Source organism: Rattus rattus, chromosome 3 (assembly GCF_011064425.1).
Source record: "Rattus rattus isolate New Zealand chromosome 3, Rrattus_CSIRO_v1, whole genome shotgun sequence".
NCBI classification, from domain to species: Eukaryota; Metazoa; Chordata; class Mammalia; order Rodentia; family Muridae; genus Rattus; species Rattus rattus.
Window position 1 is genome coordinate 131,273,291 of NC_046156.1, and position 6,851 is coordinate 131,280,141.

General features: G+C 39.2%; 1 non-coding gene across 1 annotated transcript; it reads left to right on the forward strand.

The window, feature by feature from the left end:
• Positions 1-2,372: 2,372 nt before the first annotated feature.
• On the forward strand, positions 2,373-2,562 carry LOC116897640. The gene has a single exon (XR_004387619.1). It is a non-coding gene; the product is annotated as a U2 spliceosomal RNA (small nuclear RNA).
• Positions 2,563-6,851: the final 4,289 nt, after the last annotated feature.

Consider the following 6,851-nt stretch of genomic DNA (forward strand, 5'->3'; position numbering starts at 1 on the left):
TTGTATGTGTATGTGTGTAGACTGAAAGAAAGCCTTCATTGTTACTCCTCAGGATTTCGTATACCTTTTCTTTGAGATGGAACCTCTCAATGACCTGGAAATCACCAAGTTGGCTATATAGACTTGGCAATGAGTGCCAGGAATTTACCTGCTGGCTGATCTCTAGAGTTGGTTTAAAAGCCCATGAACTGTACCCTTGTTTGCATTCTGATTGGTAGCATGGACCTGAGAGAGTGGAGACTAAAAATGAGACAGACTAGAGTTTCATGAAATAGCCAATTTTCTTCAGGTCACCAGATAGTTTATACTCTATCTGTGGCATTCTGTGGACTAGGCAAGGTCATGGGAGCAAAGTTCTGTTGAGCTCAAGTTGGAAACAGCTGCAAGAGCAAGGTCACAATCGTTTAGGCTGTATATAGTCCGGAAGACAACTTGTGCTTAGAAACATCATTCTGAATAATAATGGATAAAAAAATGATGGGTAATCTGAACCAAAGCCCACTCCTATTATTACACCTAGTAGGGCCACAAAAAGACATTCCAAGAACAAGTCTTTGTTATGGAAGAACAGAGGTTGCAAAAGTTTCCTCATAGGCTTTCAACATTCTCCTTATACATGATCATTCAGGGTCCATATCTCAACATATCTGTTTTAATATATGCCCTAAATATGAACTCAGATCCTTCAATTCTTTACAAACTGAGCCATCTCCCCAGATCTCTAGTTCATGATTTAGCCATTAATGGCAGAGGTACCTAGAACCTAAGGATTACCTGATTCCTCACACAATATTTTCTTGAAACTTGTTAAAACAATATAAATTAGGGAAAGTAAAAACCAATCTTTGGGGGTGATTGTGGAAAGAAGTACAGATCAGATGAGAACAATGTACTTCTTGTGATGATAAGAATTGTGTTACATTGCTATCTTTCTACTTAATGCCTTTAGAGACTATTTATCCTGTTCTTAGTATGTGTGTCTGTGCTGTACCTTCAGCCTGATTTACAGTACTGCTGTGCTTGAATCTCTGATCCTAAATACATTTTATCTTTCTTTGACAGTACATTTGGAATGTAGGCTCCATAGATACAAATAAAAAAGACAGAGGCTCCGCTTTCTAGAAGTTACTGTCTGGCTGAAGTCGTCAGATAAATTCACTTAAAATAATTAGGATAGGAGAAAAAGCAAAATATTATTAAGTTATAAATTTACAGGACAAAAAATTGATGTACTAAATGTTCCTGATGGTAATGTATTCAAATTTCAAAACTCAATGAAAGCATCCTGAAGATTTAAAATGTCCTTTAGAACAAGAAACTCATTTTCCTCAGCTCAGGAGAAGCAGATGCAAACCAGGAGAGTACTTTGTTCCTCAGAGAGTTCCCAGACACAGTGAATGTCACAGATTGATAAAACAGTACTGATTGTTTGCCACACTTGGGTCTCATGTCTCTCTAACACATCTTAGAACCATGCTTGGCACCAATCTTTTACTTTTTTCATATTTCCTAAATACCACCCTGAAAATATCTTATTGATATTTCTATCAGATGCTCTCCTGTATCTATTTGGAATGCACCCTCCTAACATCCTCTTTTCTGTAACTCTATCCATCAGCCATGGCATGGAGCATCTTCCTCTTTCTGAATTTCTACAGTATTTTATAGAGGAATTTTAATCCAGCAAGATGGCTCCTCTGGCAAGGGATCACATTGAAAGGTCTAGATCTGTGTTATCCAGCTAGAATTACACACCTTTAATCTCCCTAGCTGGAATATAGATATATTTTTAACTATACACCTTTAATACCAGATAATGACTTCTAATAAGTGGCAGGCAAAGTGATGAATCAGAGAAAGATCTGACAGGATGAGTTAGAGAGAAGATATATGCAACTATCACAAGGACAAACTGGGGAGAGAGGTGATTTAAGAGTAGTGCGGGGAGGTGGGTAGATTTGTTGAATTTTGTGCAGTTCAGTCCAATGCAGCTGAGTTGTGTTCACAAAGCTGTGTTGATTCCTTTCAGTTCATTTCAAAGAGTCAGCATAGTCAGTGCAGTTCAGTTCATAGAGTTCAGAGGCAGTTTTTCCCAGCAGAACAATTCAGTTGAAAGCTGAGAGAAGCCAGTTTGAATCAGTCAACTTGAAAAGGAGATTGATCCAGAATTCCTGAGTTGAACCAGCCATCCTTAGTCCAGAAGGAGATAGAAAGGCTGAGCTTTTTCAGTAGTCAGTCCCAGAGGCTCAAACACTTTAGTCCTAGGTTAGTGGCACTTCAAGGTCCAGGCTTGCAGAAAAGATTATATTGTACAGAGGCTAGAAGCTTCATGTTCTAGGATGAGCACAGTTATATAAAAAAATGAACTAGACATCACTTCTCAGCCTTTGAGCGAAGATCAAGTATAGTATCCTTCTAATCAATTTAATATCTGCTGCATACTCTATCTGAGGAAGATATATTAAATGCATTTTTGTAAGTAGGAGTTGGAATAGGAGCTTGCTCTGTCCACTCCACACATCGACCTGGTATTGCAGTACCTCCAGCAATGGTCCACCCCCTCGGGGACTTATTAAAAAAAGAAGTAGTAGAATTGCTCTAGGCTCAGTCAAGCCATAAAATAGTAAAGTTTGAATATGGCTCTCATCTCATCACTTCATTGGAGGAAATAAAAGTGACACATACAGTATTAACTCAATATCACTCACTAGAAGGTCTTGTCATGTGTACTGAAGGAGAATGCTAGGATGTGCATGATGTATACATATGCACATGAAAAAAATATATATGCTATAAGTTAATGTTGGGTGGTTTCCTTTGTCCCTCTCTAGTTCTATCACTATAACTGGAGTTCTGGCTATTGAGTCTCTGGAATCTCAATCTCTCTCTCTCTCTCTCTCTCTCTCTCTCTCTCTCTCTCTCTCTCTCTTTCTCTCTCTCACTGTCTCTCACTCTCTCGCTCTCTCGCTCTCTCTCCAGAAGTAGCTTTACAGGCACATACCTCCATAAGTATATTTTTACATCAGTTCCTGGATTTGGCTTTCAGGTCAATTTGTTATGATTTCATCACAAGGTATTTTACCCACTGAACCATGTACTTAGACAGTCACCTTCATAACCAGAAGACTTGAGTCAGAGTTCTTCCTGTAAGGCTTACTACCTTCTTTCTGTCACAAAAGTAGTCACTATAATGTTGGGTCAGTGACATGCTTCATAGAGCTATTGTGAGGACTGAATGCTAAAATGAATATGCTGAGAAATTTTTAAATATATTTTCAGAATAAGGCAAAAATAAGCCAAAAATATGTATATATTATGATGCCATATTATATAAATTTATGGGTGTAATGTCTTTCTGTTGCACATAGAGCCAATTCTGGTACTCAGTATATAGAAGGCACTATTTAAAATTAGGTGATTAAAACCAAATCACTTCCATGAAAATGTGAAAGATTCCATACTCCCTGTATTTCTTTTGCTCATTTTTCTGTGTTTTCTAAATGCATAACAATATTAGACTTTAATAAAATTTCGGATGAGAAACAACTAGATCTGGGATCACTTACCTCTGTTCTATCAAACCCTCTGTTTATGATATCTCAAGAATTATCTGAGCAGAACAGATTATATACAGTGACAGCTGAGAAGAATTTTCACCATGATAGAGTCAAGGTGCCAGAATTACTAGAAATGCCAGGCACATGTCAGGCAAGTAGGAAATCCATTTCACTTACAGTTATGGAGTACCTGGAATATGTGTGTGCGCGTGCATGTGTGTGTTTGTAGATCAGAGCTGAATGTGGCTGTCTTCCTCAATCTTACTCTAGTTTTTGAAGCAAGGCCACTCACTGATCCTGAGTTCCCCAATTGGTTAGACTGAGTGGCTAATGAGCTACAGAGATCTTCTTTCTCCAACATCCCCTCCTCGACCATTGCTAGGGTAACAGACCTGCACCACCATGCTCAATTTTTTACATCTATCCTGAGGGTTTGGATGAACGGCCTCATGTGTGCACAGTAAGTACTTTACCAACTCAGTTTTATCTCACTCCAAATTTCTGATTTTTAATCTTTTAAAATGTTATATAATTCCAAGAGATTTCTGTAAAAAAAACATCCTGAGAAAAAAGTCATGAAGGGAGAAAGGAACCAGTTGTCAAGATGATGGTGACAGTGCTGCTTCCCTTTAAAAAGAACACATTTTAAAGCCAGTCTCAGAAAAAAAAAAAGAGAAAAAAAAAACCTGCCATCTCTGAATGAAAGAAATGAAATAAAAAGGAAAGGAAAGGAAATGACTTGTCCTACCTATGATGGAAGAGAAAGTTTATTATGCATATTGGGAGGTCATAGTCAGAGTCAGAGATATCTGGGTGAAGTCAGAGAATGGGCACATCTAGGCTGAGCTAGGACATGTGGGGGAGAAGCAAAGAAGGGGGAGGGGGAGAGATGGGGAAACCAGTGCAGCAGCCAGGATGTCAAAGATACAAAAGAGCAGGTAACCAAAATGCCTGCATATTACAGAGAGGAGCCTTTGGGGAAAGGGCAGCCCTGACCTTGGGCTGGAGATTTCAGGATAGAGGGCAGACTATGTCAGCCATACCCTACAACAGGTAGGGCTGAAGGATGTTAAAAGAACCTGGAGGTCAGGTCCATTTTGATATACAAACTAGGCATCTCAGGTGCTTGTCTCCATGTTTGAAACTTAACACGCTCCATCTTGGCAACAGTCCTTTAAATATCTGTATTCTTCTATGTATTCTTCAATTAATCAATTGCAGTGAGGATTAAGAACATGCATCTCAATGACCTAGTTTAAGACCTGTGATGATTTAGGTGTTGAAGGGCTCTCTAACAGGTCCAAGCATTACCAATTTTGCCCTTTCTCCTTCCTTCCCCCTTGCTAAACCCTTAAATTACATCTCTAAAGCAAACCCCCAATGTCTATTCCCTTATTTGTCTACTGACTCATTCCGGAGACTACACACCAAAGTCCACTTATCAAAACACTAAGGTCCAGCAATCTAAGTTCATTATTTGGCTACATTGGCTAACCTGTCAAATCAAGACTTACCATCTCATCCTAACACAGACCTTGGACTTCCTTTTTGTCCTTAACCTTCTCCTACAACAAACACCTGCTGCTTGCTATCTGACTTTGCCTAACCCAGAGGCAGCCATCTATCCCACTTACTCTCCAGGGTAATAATTCTCTGTTGTGCTGAGAATTTGGTGTCTGGATGTGTTCTCAGTTTACTTTGAGGGCCTACAGGTGTGAGTACTCTGTATGAAATCTCTAAGAAATTACACAATATTTGAACCTTGAAAGATTTTTCTAGTCCAGCATAGACTGCAAATCACATGTGCTGGCCTTAACATATACTCATAGCCCCACACTTCATTAAGGGTCTGGCCCAAGGTGATAGATTAAGTTAATATTTCATAGAAACTGGGGGTCTGCTACATCCACAGCAATTGCTTTACTTCCCAAGATATTCCTCCTTCCCCTTCACCCACGATCAATTCATTATAAATATTACCTGTCACCCACAGAATAAGCAGTAATGTGTTTGACACTATCTGATGGATTCAGTTATGATTAGTAAGGGTCCCTGCCTTAAGGGGAATTACATCCCTTCATTGTGCTCACTGGGATACTATGGTAAAGGCTGTAACTGAATTAGATGAGATTTGACATTGAATCTCTGGAAGAACTTAGCCTCTATGAAATTTTTGTAAACGAGTTCTGAAGGTTAAGTGAAATTAGGTTCAGGAAGCCCTTAGCACAACTTCAATCAATCACACAGTAGATCATACTCAGGATAGCAGCAACCCTCTGGAACATGGCTCATATACTGACAGAACCAAGGAACTCCAGAGCTATCAGCTCAAAGACTGCTGTAGAGAGTTATATGACACATTTTAAATACATCATTTTCCAGATGTTAAAATGAAAGAAATAAATAGAGGGTAGAGAGGGTAGTCAGCTCCTCGGAGCTAATCCAATGCCTTTTAATGTCAAGTGCAATGGAATAGGTAAGCTGAATTCCATCCATGATTGTGCTGGTGCCTCGTTTGTGGAATCTTAGCCAGATTAATTAACATCACTGAAACAGTTTCCTCTGTAAGGTGTCTGGAGGAATAGAAACATTTGGCTTGCTCACATATATGTTGACTATGAATCCTGAAAACAAACCCCTTACTACAGGGATTAAGATCTTTGATATAAAAGAATAGGTACAGAAACAGGAGCATCTTAGAGTTAGGATTTAAAATAGAAATGGTTGAGGGGAGTAACCAAGCAATTTACTTGCTTAGAGCCATGGCTTTTTAAATGCCTACTGCTGACAGTGTGATATATTTTCTGAAACAGAGTTCCAATAGCAAGTTGACAATAATTTGATTTTCTCTGTTGCCTGACACTCTAAATTCTTATTTCCTAGGTTACCACGGAGCTCTCTCTAGCAAGTGTCACTCAGTGAGTTTTGACTGTGTGTGCCTATTATGGAGCCAATTTCACTAAAAGCTGGTTCCTCTCCATCCCTTCAAATCAGATGCTCTTTTATTCCCCAAAATAAAACATCAGCACTGCTGCTAGACAAGTCTTTAACTTAGCCACCTTCAAGAAATACAGCCCCTCTATTTCCGTCTGCCAAGGACGGGAGATTTTTCTTTATTGTTTGGAACAATACACTCCTGTTGCAGGAGAGCACATAAACAGAAGGAAGGTGCTGAAATCTCCAGTCAGGATGAGGTGAGTTTCCTCAAACAGAAGCTGAAAGGAGAAATACAGTGTGTGAATAAGGGAGACTCTTTCATCTAAGAGCAAACAGAGCAGGATACTGAAGTGTGGG